Source organism: Osmia lignaria, unplaced genomic scaffold, assembly GCF_051020975.1.
Source record: "Osmia lignaria lignaria isolate PbOS001 unplaced genomic scaffold, iyOsmLign1 scaffold0035, whole genome shotgun sequence".
In the NCBI taxonomy this organism is placed as follows: Eukaryota; Metazoa; Arthropoda; class Insecta; order Hymenoptera; family Megachilidae; genus Osmia; species Osmia lignaria.
In genome coordinates, this window is record NW_027478176.1 from 15,707 (window position 1) to 26,643 (window position 10,937).

The window sequence follows — 10,937 nt, forward strand, 5'->3', positions numbered from 1 at the left end:
ACTTCACCTGCCTGCCATTAGCGAGGTCAGGAGCTTCCTCTTCGGCCACGACCAGGAACCGGAGGACTTTCCCACTCAACGGGTGGTCGCGCCAAATTTCACCTGCCTGGCACTACCCAGGACAGGGCTTCTTCTTCAGTCGCAATCAGGACCGGGATATCATATCACGCGGGTGACCGACCAATCTTCGTCCACCATGGTAGGTTGATAATGATGATGTGGCTTATCCTTGAAGTCATCACGCCCACCTGACCTTCCACGAGGACAGGCCATTTTTCTTCAACCACGATCGGCACCGGAGGACTTTCCCACTCATCGGGTGATCGGGCCGTGTCTTCACCAGCCTGCCATAAGCGAGGTCAGGAAGCTTTCTCTTCGGCCACGACCAGGAACCGGAGCTCCTGCTCAACGGGTGATCGCGCCCCTACTTCACCAGCCTGCCATAAGCGAGGTCAGGAAGCTTTCTCTTCGGCCACGACCAGGAACCGGAGCTCCTGCTCAACGGGTGATCGCGCCCCTACTTCAACTGCTTGCAATGCGAAGACAGGGCTTCTTTTTCGGCCACGACCAGGAACCGGAGCTCCTGCTCAACGGGTGATCGCGCCCCTACTTCACCTGCCTGCCTTTAGCGAGGCCAGGACTTTCTCTTCGGTCACGATCAGGAACCGGAGGACTTTCCCACTCATCGGGTGATCGCGCCATGTGTTCCGCCTGGCATATATGTGAGCACAGGGCTTGTTCTTCGACCACGGTCAGGAACCGGGAAATCCTTTCCCCGGTTGACCGCGCCATGTCTTGGTACGCTGCGACCCTCGATGACTTGTCCCATACGTACTCCAGACACACACACACCGCTCCCAAACATTATAGCATCGAAGTCCGAGCAACCCAAGCAAGTAAAGGAGGCATGCAGAATACCCATGAAGAAAACAGGCACATAGAGTAGCCGTTCCCTACCCAGGTGTAGAACGAAAGTGTAAGAAACAGACTCAGACTCCAATCCTATCGCATGAGTAAGATAATGTAGAAGTAAAAATTGCTGTTGGCAAGAGTGGTAAAACAGGCAGCTGTAGCAGAAAGAGTAGAAAAGAAAGAAAAGTTAGTTAGGGAAGTATAATAGTAAATGTTAGCACACACAATCAACACCCAAACTAAATTAACCACACAACACTGCGTTGAGCTCTACTGCATTGAGTAATAACTAAATAAATAAGCAATGAAGTAAACCGATAATCAAACAAAAGTGTCAAAAGGAAAAAGGAGTATTCCATTAGGGCGCCTTGAGCAATAACAATTCTTATCAAAGTATAAACAAACATTGCTGCGCTCACTTACTTTATTAACAACTGAGCCATATCAAAATGGGTAGAAGAAAGTGCAAAATTATACATACAGTATTGTCAAAGCCGAACTAAGTAGATGTAAATTTGTAATATATAATTTGTATATGGATTAATATAGTCAAGACACAGCATAATAGTGACACCTAAGTCATCTCATAACACAATGCAACAGAAAACGCAGGATCAAACTGTCCTTAAAATATATATGAAGGTAACGCAGCACAATGAAACGTACATAATATATGCATTCAAACAACAAATCCGTATAAACCAACTCTACCAAATTCTAATAGATTCTAGTGAATTCCATTGAATCCATTATGTTCAGCATGCAATAAGGCCAATTAAACTACACTAAGGCATATAGACATATGTCATCACATAATAATGTAAATATGTAAATACGGCAGGTATGGTGAAATAAAATAAAACAAGCACTTATAAAGTCATTTAATTAATTTAACCTAATTTATTCAATATACCATATGTCACCGCTAATCACCCCATTTGCTTATTCACTCAATTATAGTAATATAAAGAATAGGAGATAGGGAGTTATATAATACAATACAGTACAGTTTACAGTGTAGCGCAAAATACTGCCTAAGTATAACCTAATGTAACTGAAATAACTGAAATGACTGAATATAATCCAAAATCTGAGATAATCTGAGATAATAATATAGTAATATAACATATTCAATACTTTATTCAATACATAGATTGAATTGAACGGAGGTAGAAGGTAATTGAATGTAATAAACATGAATATAAATATAAATATGACCATAATATAAAATAAATAATATAATATAATATATTATAATTTGCACAAAACGGAGTAAATAGCACCACTTTTAAACACATACACTGCAATGGAACACAATGCATCATGGTGGGGCGCGCATTTTCACCACAATCACCTTTGCATCGATTAAATTTTCATTTAAACTTAACTAGCAGAATTCAGTAATTAATTTAGTTATCACTTCACATCACAGATCACAGACGAGTAAATAATGCACAAGTTTGCACAATGCCCGGAGAAGGGAAGAGTAAACACGCGTCACCGAAAACTATGTCACCTAAGACTGAAAACCGGGCCGAGTAAAAGAGCGAGAGCGAGACCATAAAGCATAAAACATATAGAGATAGAACCTAGTGCTCATAAAATTCCCTGGTTCACACCATAATGGTTATCAACCGTAAATTATCCATCAAACCATCAAATTAAGTAATTAAGTAATTATAGAGAATATATAAGTGCTCATAAGCGAAAAGCGAAAATGCATAAACAAAACAGTTTGAACAAATCAAAATGACCAAAACCAAAGACAATGTACCTACAAAAGATGGCCATACGCCGCAAGCTATGCCTAGTTGGTAATCAACCGCAGTACCAAGGATATTACCAGCAACAAATATTCCATTTACCAGACAGTGATACTCGGCCGCTCACTCCGTAACGGCTATCCACAGGCAAATTATCTGCCGCGCAGTAGTTGCCTACCACGCGCCAATTACCAGTTACACAGTTACCGACTGCAGAACTGTCCATCGTGCTGCCGCGCAATCCTGGGAAGGCGTACTTACCATCAGACTTACCATCAAAGATAAGTCTGGTATACAATACTATAATCGAAAAGATAATTATGCTAAATCAATTGAATCAGAGATAAACTTCAGACGGGCCAACATCAGGCATTAATTAATTAATATATAAAGAAAGAAATAAGTCAATATTATGATTATAAATACATTACCTATATAAAACATCATATAAGTTTGTGATAAAATAAATAAGATAGAATATAATTATAGTTAAAACGCATAAAGTAGCCTGACACGATGTAAGTCAATAAGATAATTAGAAAAATAATAAAAAATAATAAATCATAAAATCAGCCCGAATAAGTCCCGCAGATTGCGGGACGCACTGCGTTACTGCATGATCACGTCGCAAAGAAACAAATTATACAAAAGGCAATGAAGATAAAGGAAAACAACCGCCAAGGAATGAGAGGCCGAATAAATAAATAAAATAAGGCCCTAAACCAAAGCAGAATCAATATGAAACGCATATAGTCAGGAAACACCCATGGAACCATTCAAACAACACCCAGTCAAATAATATTAGTTAACAAAATAAATAAAACCAGAATAAAATCAAGGCAACAAGGCAACAAGCAACTGGCAGAAAGGAAATATGAATCAGAAAATAAATCAAAATAAATCAAATCTAATCATTGTATAACTATAATCAAACAACATCAAAATGAATAATGAATAATAAATGAATGAATGAATACTGAATGCGAGAAGAACAGCTGAAGATATTCACAAACTGAGGGACTACAGAAAATGAAAGTGTGTAACGCCTAACAGACATAGCCGACATAAGGTAGTAATGCAAAATAGTGTAAAAGAAATTAAGATAAATACAACAAGTGAGTTATATTCTAATTAAATATGACCGTAAACATTATTGACTCCATTCCCACTACTTTATAAATTAGATTATAAATTGTAAGTGATTATGTCCATGCAAATGCAAATAGAAGGTAAAAATTTATAACCGACTGATGTATAAAGATAAATAGTAAATATAATGACAAATAAAAACTAATCAAATATAAGATGCGTGGTTCAATTAGACACCACACCATTACATAGTAAAAGAATAAAATAAGAGAATAACAGATAAATAAATAAATAAGCAAAGAAGTAGAGTATTTGAAATGAAATTCAAATGGCGTGATTATAACAGAAGCCACGCGCTGTCAAGCATTTGAATGGACAAAATCATCTATCCTCTCAAGAAAATTAACCGTACTTAAATCCAAATAAATCTAAATAAATAAACAGTGGATAATAAGCGAATGAATGAATGAGTGAGTGAGCAATAGAGTTATTAAAGAAGTTAAGCAAGTTAAGGCAAATAAAGGTAGATAGAGAGAGTAAGGAAAGTAAAGAAAGTGTAAAGTATAGTATATAGATGAACGTAACTGTCACAAAATAAAATAGAATAGAATAAGATACATTGAAGTGTATTCCACCAACAAGCATATCCATACACTCATTCATACATCGCACATAAACGCAGTCGTCTAGTGAGGCTAAATCAAATAAATTTACAAAATCCATTACGTTGAATATGCAATGAGGCAGATTATATTATCCTAAACAGACATAATATTAAGAAGGTACGGTAAGATAAAGCGAATATACTCAGCACTCGACAAGGCAACCAAGTGTTTCAGATATACCTGTCAATTAACTTTATTCATTAATTAGCCGTAGAAAGATAATGATGCAAAATATAACACAATATTACACAATACTAACTGAATTTATTGTAAATAATATGTAAAATGCAATATGCAAGTTGGGTATAGGTATAAGTATAAAAATATGTATAAGTATAATAATAATGAATATGTAAATATAATCATCTGTACCCTCCTGGCAGACTTGATGATGAAAATGCAGAAAAATAAGAATAAGAAAGAACATTATTATCGACTACGAGAGTCAGAGCGGAAAATTACAATAAGAAGCGATAAGAAACACTAAAATAGGCAGATCGAGCTTACAGAACCGAAATTCAGCCCAAAAGCCAATATCCGCTCAGGCTCACTCTTGTTATAGCCAGAAAAGGTAGGCTGCCCCCTAGCTCCGATCAAAACAATTAAGATACAACCACTGCAGGTAGTGGAACGGTAGTTAGGTGCCGTTGAAGTCAAGACTGCCACCGACAATAGGTGGCAGCACAAGCAGCCACGAGGGAGGAAGGAAAGAACAGAAACTAAAATAATTAGGAGCGCATCTGAGGATATCACGGTGTATATGAGAACATCAGAACACCCAATGCAATATCCAGGTACAGTCAGACGTGCTCAATTGCACTGAACTCCATCGCACTGAGTACTGCCGAAATGGATAACGAATAATATCGTAGGTAGGAAGCCAAGAGGAAAACAGAGCATTCACACAAAAATGTTACATTCACACCGAACAAAAGTACCCATTCCCGATCGTCCATCAACATATACTGCTACATGGTAATGATGCAACCCTGCCGGCACTGGTTTCGCATCTGGGACCCATTCCCAGGTACCCACTCGTTTACTGGTCAATTGTGGATATCTAAGATCCCGAAACGCCTACGCGCTTTGAGAATGAGACATGTGCACACCGACGCACAGCCCCATTGATCACCGGCCAGACTTGCTCGAACGCAGGAAAAGAAGGAAAGAAAATAAAAACCCGTAAGCAAGCCATAAAAGTAATCGTAATGAGGCAGCGTCACCGGCTCGACAGGCAGACAGCCATCCTACACAAGACGAGCACCCATTCAAAGGATGAGTGAAATACGACCCGTATAACCCAGCCAACGAACAGAAATCGTGGAGCCGAGGTCATAATTCAAGTTCCAAGGCGGCCACGAGTCTTGGGACACTGGATACTAAGATAAACAAACAAAACGCCAGTCGAAGGCAGATACAGGCCTATCGACCGATAATCAATTAGAGATATAACTGAACAGCCGTACGACAACGGACGACAGATATCTTAACAACAAGATAAATATACAGGCGCAGCGGATAAAATCAATGCACCATGGCGCATTAAGAAATTGAGAAATTGAATTGGGTTAAAATAAACCATGAGATCGAAGTCAGGATCAACCTCATCAAGATCAATCAACTCAAAAGTAAAATCAGGGTCGAGGTGCGAATCGGAGTCAGGATCGAGAACAGGAACAAAGATACGATAGAAGTAAGGATACGAAAACGAAATCAGCATCACAGTAAGTATTGAAGTAAGGTTGAAATCAAGCCACGACGAAAGTCGAATCATTCTCGGGACGTATTAGGAGTAAGCATCAGGCTTGGAATTAATTAATTACATTGTAATACATAATATCCCCTTAATCGTACCATATCATGCCAAGTAAGCAATCTAAAAGCAGACCGGAGCAAGCTGAGGTCAACCTAAATTTAGCAATACCACATGGCTATCGTCGGCCATAGTCAAAATCCAATCAAGATAATATCCGGGGATAATTTAAGTTACCTGAGAATGAATCAAGGCCTAGCGGAGGCTAGAGATGGACTAAATAAAATAGCAGCAGGTAAGGAGAAGAATAGAATGAATAAAGAATACTGCATTTGAATAACGCCGCGGAGGCTGTGAGAGGATATATGATGGCTAGAGAAAATAATCAGCATTAGGTGAGACGAAACGAGCCGGAGCCAAACTGAGAACAATTAGGACTGATTGAAGTACGATCCATACGACACAATCAGTGACCGCGTCACAAGCCCAGGGTCCCTGAGTTAAGTACCAAGGCGACCCAAAGCCACGGAATGTCTGAAGTACCGAGGCGAGCGAGGGGCAGACAGAGAACACTCCAATCTGTCAGCGAACCAGGAAAGCCCTGAAAACGCCTGTTCGGTAAGAATCACAGTGACGACAGTATTTAGACGAAGGCAAGCAAGCGACAATAGATAGATAAATAAATAAATAAACAAACAGATCACTTAATAATTAAAGGTGGATAATTAATAGATGAATGAAATAAAATAAAATAGATAAATAGAATGAATGATAAATAGAATGAATAATAAATAGCATGAATAAATGGGTAATTAGAAAGGAAAGAAATGAGCGGTAAAGGTAAAGGGAAAGGGGAGGAAACCCAGCTAAATGCTGCCCAGAGCCAGCAATCCAGGTAATAGCACAAATTAGGTTCCGAGTAGAATATGGATTATTCCACCATTGTTACGTCAATGCACCAATCAAGCGGTTCCAGCAAAATGAGTCGCCATGATATCCAAGATGCCAAGATTTCAAGTCAGCCTTCGTCTCACCCTCTACTCCTCTGAAAAGATTAATCGTAAGGTATAAAGAACTACACGATGGCATCAATGCCCCCTGCATAAGTCCATACCGTTGCATCATTGAGAGGGGAATAGGTGAGCTTTAGTACCATTTGTCGAGAAGATATAATTCCACTGTGCCCCTAGACAACCAACAACAACCCCATTACCGCTATTAGATTGACCGATAGGAAAAAGAAAGAGGGTAGGGAATCAACAATCAATCATAGACAGAAACTACCATTGCTGAAAGAAGCAGCAGTTAATCGCTAGAATTAAAGAATCCCTTGTGTATAGGCCATCGAGCAGTTCAAAATCCCCCTCCAACCAACATCGCAGTATACGTTAGTCATTCGTATAGTCATGGGCCATGCGTACGTGAAAGAGTTTCCTCGCCATAGGCGAAGGCGAAAAAAGAGGGTGGGAGGAGTACGCCCCGTCCAGCAACCGACTCCCGATGCTAAGTCCGCGCAGGCGCAGAGAAACGCGCCCAGTCCGGCCAATAAGCGCACAATCCCATCCTCCAATCACTGACCTGTACAATCAAAATCCGCCCTCCAGTCTCGATCACAGAGAGCTTCTTCGCCCAACTCATTCGTGCACCATTCTCCAAGCAGATAGGAAGTCAAGCAGATAGGAAGCCAAGCACGTCAGAGGCAGAGGCAGAAGGATAGCTAGGAAGAGGCAAGGTAAGCCAGCCACAATCAGCCATCATTAATTAATCAGCCAATCAATGAATTGACCAATCAATCAGTCAATCAACCATCAAGTCACCAATTCGTAAAATCGCACAACCGACACAGTCCCCCCAATCAGCGACCAGTTTCATGAGTACACAAAACCAACTTGGCCAATTAGTCATTTAATAATTAAGCAATCAGCCCCATCCGCCCCCAAACCCAATCCAGTACAACCCGCTGACTGAAATTTACTCAATTTACCAGCTGTAGCGGAAAGAAAGAAGAAGGGAAAGGAGGCATCGCACGATCGCCTGCAGCGACTATACTTGCAGCCAAGGCAAGACAATCGTTCACGGAGGTAGCGAAGAGTAAACCAAGAGCGGGTAAGAAAGTTATTCTCGAACCCATCCAACAGTATGTTAAGTAAAAAAAAAAAAAAAAAAAAAAAAAAAAAAAAAAGGTACTAATACTAATAGTAAATAATACGACCAACAGCTCAAGCGACCAGACAAAATGAACAGCATGAAGGCCGATCTGCTACCCGCGATCATAGAGCCAGGACAAGAGGGACCCAGTATCGCAGGACACGTTACTGCCGGATCATCGTGCACGATTCCTGCAGCAGACCAGGACCAGGGAAGGATCTTGCTGAATCCAAATGTAAGCATAATTCAGTTAGTCTTCACCCTGTCGCATTGTCTAGTTAAGCAGACTTAGATTCACCCGAGGACCGAAAATACGGTTGAGTCGAACATCGCGACTAAGTTAAGTTACTAATGAAGTTCAGTCAATTGAAGTCGTGATTCGAATAATCAGAGATAGGGATCAGGATGGCCATGAATTATGATAGGTATGCATTAATGTAGATGAAATGAAATGAAATCGAGTCTCCAAGGTATTTGATAAGGAGCATAGTCAGGTCGGTGTAAACCGCTAGGAAGACCAAAATAAGGAGTTGAATACAACCAAAGCGTGATGCCGTGAGATCAAAACCCAATTATAACAACATCAGATAAGAAACTGATCGCAATTACGATCGCATCGCGTCCGAACAAGGACAAGATCCGATCACGATCGTAGACAAGGTCAAAGCCCGCCCTTTCACCGAAAATGGACAGAAGTGCACTTAACTAAATTAAATTAATTAGACTAATCACTTTCAGAACACAAAATCCTCGGACAAACTAAGCTCATAAAAAATCATTGCAGGTAAATCCCAATAACTCTAATGATAGTCGAATCGCTTGTAATTACAGCAATTAGACGCCGTGATATCCGGGTCAGTTGAAAGGGCTGTATCTGCTCGCGTGGAGCAGATACAAAAGGAGATGATGCGCCATGCAACCGCCGTGGTACATTTGAGCCAGGCTTCGACCAGGCGGCGCAATCAGTATCAATGGACCCGCTCAGGACAGTCACAGTCAAGAAGAGCGCGACCTTCACCAGCACCACCAGCAGGCAGCGCGCCACCCCCACCTTTGATGGAGGTGAATGCTCAGCCACCGAACCCGCGAGAACAGAACCAGTCCAGGAACCCACCAGACCAATATACATCCAACCCCGCACAGCACATGAACCGATCGCCTTATACCCTGCCAGATCACCCACCAGAGCATCCCTATCCTCCGTATTCACCGTACCATCCCATGTTTTCACGTCGATATGGCCAGTATAGCCACCCGTACCCCTTCTCATATCCACCTGCCTATCCCCATCCATACCCATATCCGCCATACCCCTACTAGTTAGTATGATGATAGTATAAGTTAATGGTATAAGATAGATTAATAAGTTAGAAGTAGATTCAATTATAATTTCCTTAAACTTAATATTAAAATTAAAATTAAAGTTATATGTTATTATCTCATTCCGTATGCCCGCCATTTGTAGGCGATTTAGGTTTTATAAAATAATAAAATATATATTGTCATAAAATATAGCCAACAGTATAAGTCAATTTAATTGAAATTAGATTTCATGTGTGCAAAGACTAAGTATAAGCATATTCCTAAAACATAATAAAACAGGCCCGGTCAGGCAAACCGGAACTCGAATCCAAGCAGGTGAACTCGATCCACAGTAGTCTCATCGATATTAATCGAAGTCGAATGTAGTACCAAAATCAACCGCTAGGGCACGCAGCAGTCGCTGCCTACACAGAAGTACATAATGGAGGTAAACAGTAACATACGTCAAAAAATTGCTTAAAGCCCTAACCTTAAAAGGCTAACCTCTGGGCAGTTGGAGTTAACAGCTAAACAGTAATCCAAATATTTCAGTCATAGCTCGGACGAACAAAAGTAAGGAGAATTGTAATGGCAACAAGAAAAGGTTAGTTTAGAATAAGTTAGTAACCAGGTATTGAACTGAGCCAATAAATAAACAACCATCAGCCTGAATAAATATCACATCGATAGGCAACATAAGGGCAAATTATCACATCGATAGGTAACATAAGGGCAAATTACCAAATCCCAACCTTGAGGGTGTGTTAATGTTGAAGGCAGTTACAAGTGCAAAGGCGCACCATATAACCCCATCAGGAGAGTGACAGTGCATCATGAATATATACTCATACCCGTACACATGCACATTCGTACCCGTACTAAAATATACATATGTACCAATACTCAATAGTCGAGTAATATCAGACACGCCACTACTTCCAATTCCGTCAGGGCAGCAGCAAGATGCCGTCGCACTTCAAGAAGCAGGATGGCAGAGCAAATAAAATAGTGTGACCACACAAGATTATAGACAGCATCCGAGTGCAGCCAAATAATCAGTCAAAATGCGACATAACGAATTAGCTGCCATGACCATTTCAGTTATCGAAGGCAGCAGAGGAAGCTGTAATACTGATTAACGTGGCCGGATGAGATGAGCATAAGCAAAGCCACAAGAGCAAGGCAGCCTTGTTGACCATTCAACCATCAAGGGACATTGCCCTGTCAGTAGCGTTGAAAACAATTACAATGTCACCCTCCATGACCACCCTAAAGGTGTAATGAAGGCACGAGAGGTTGAATAGC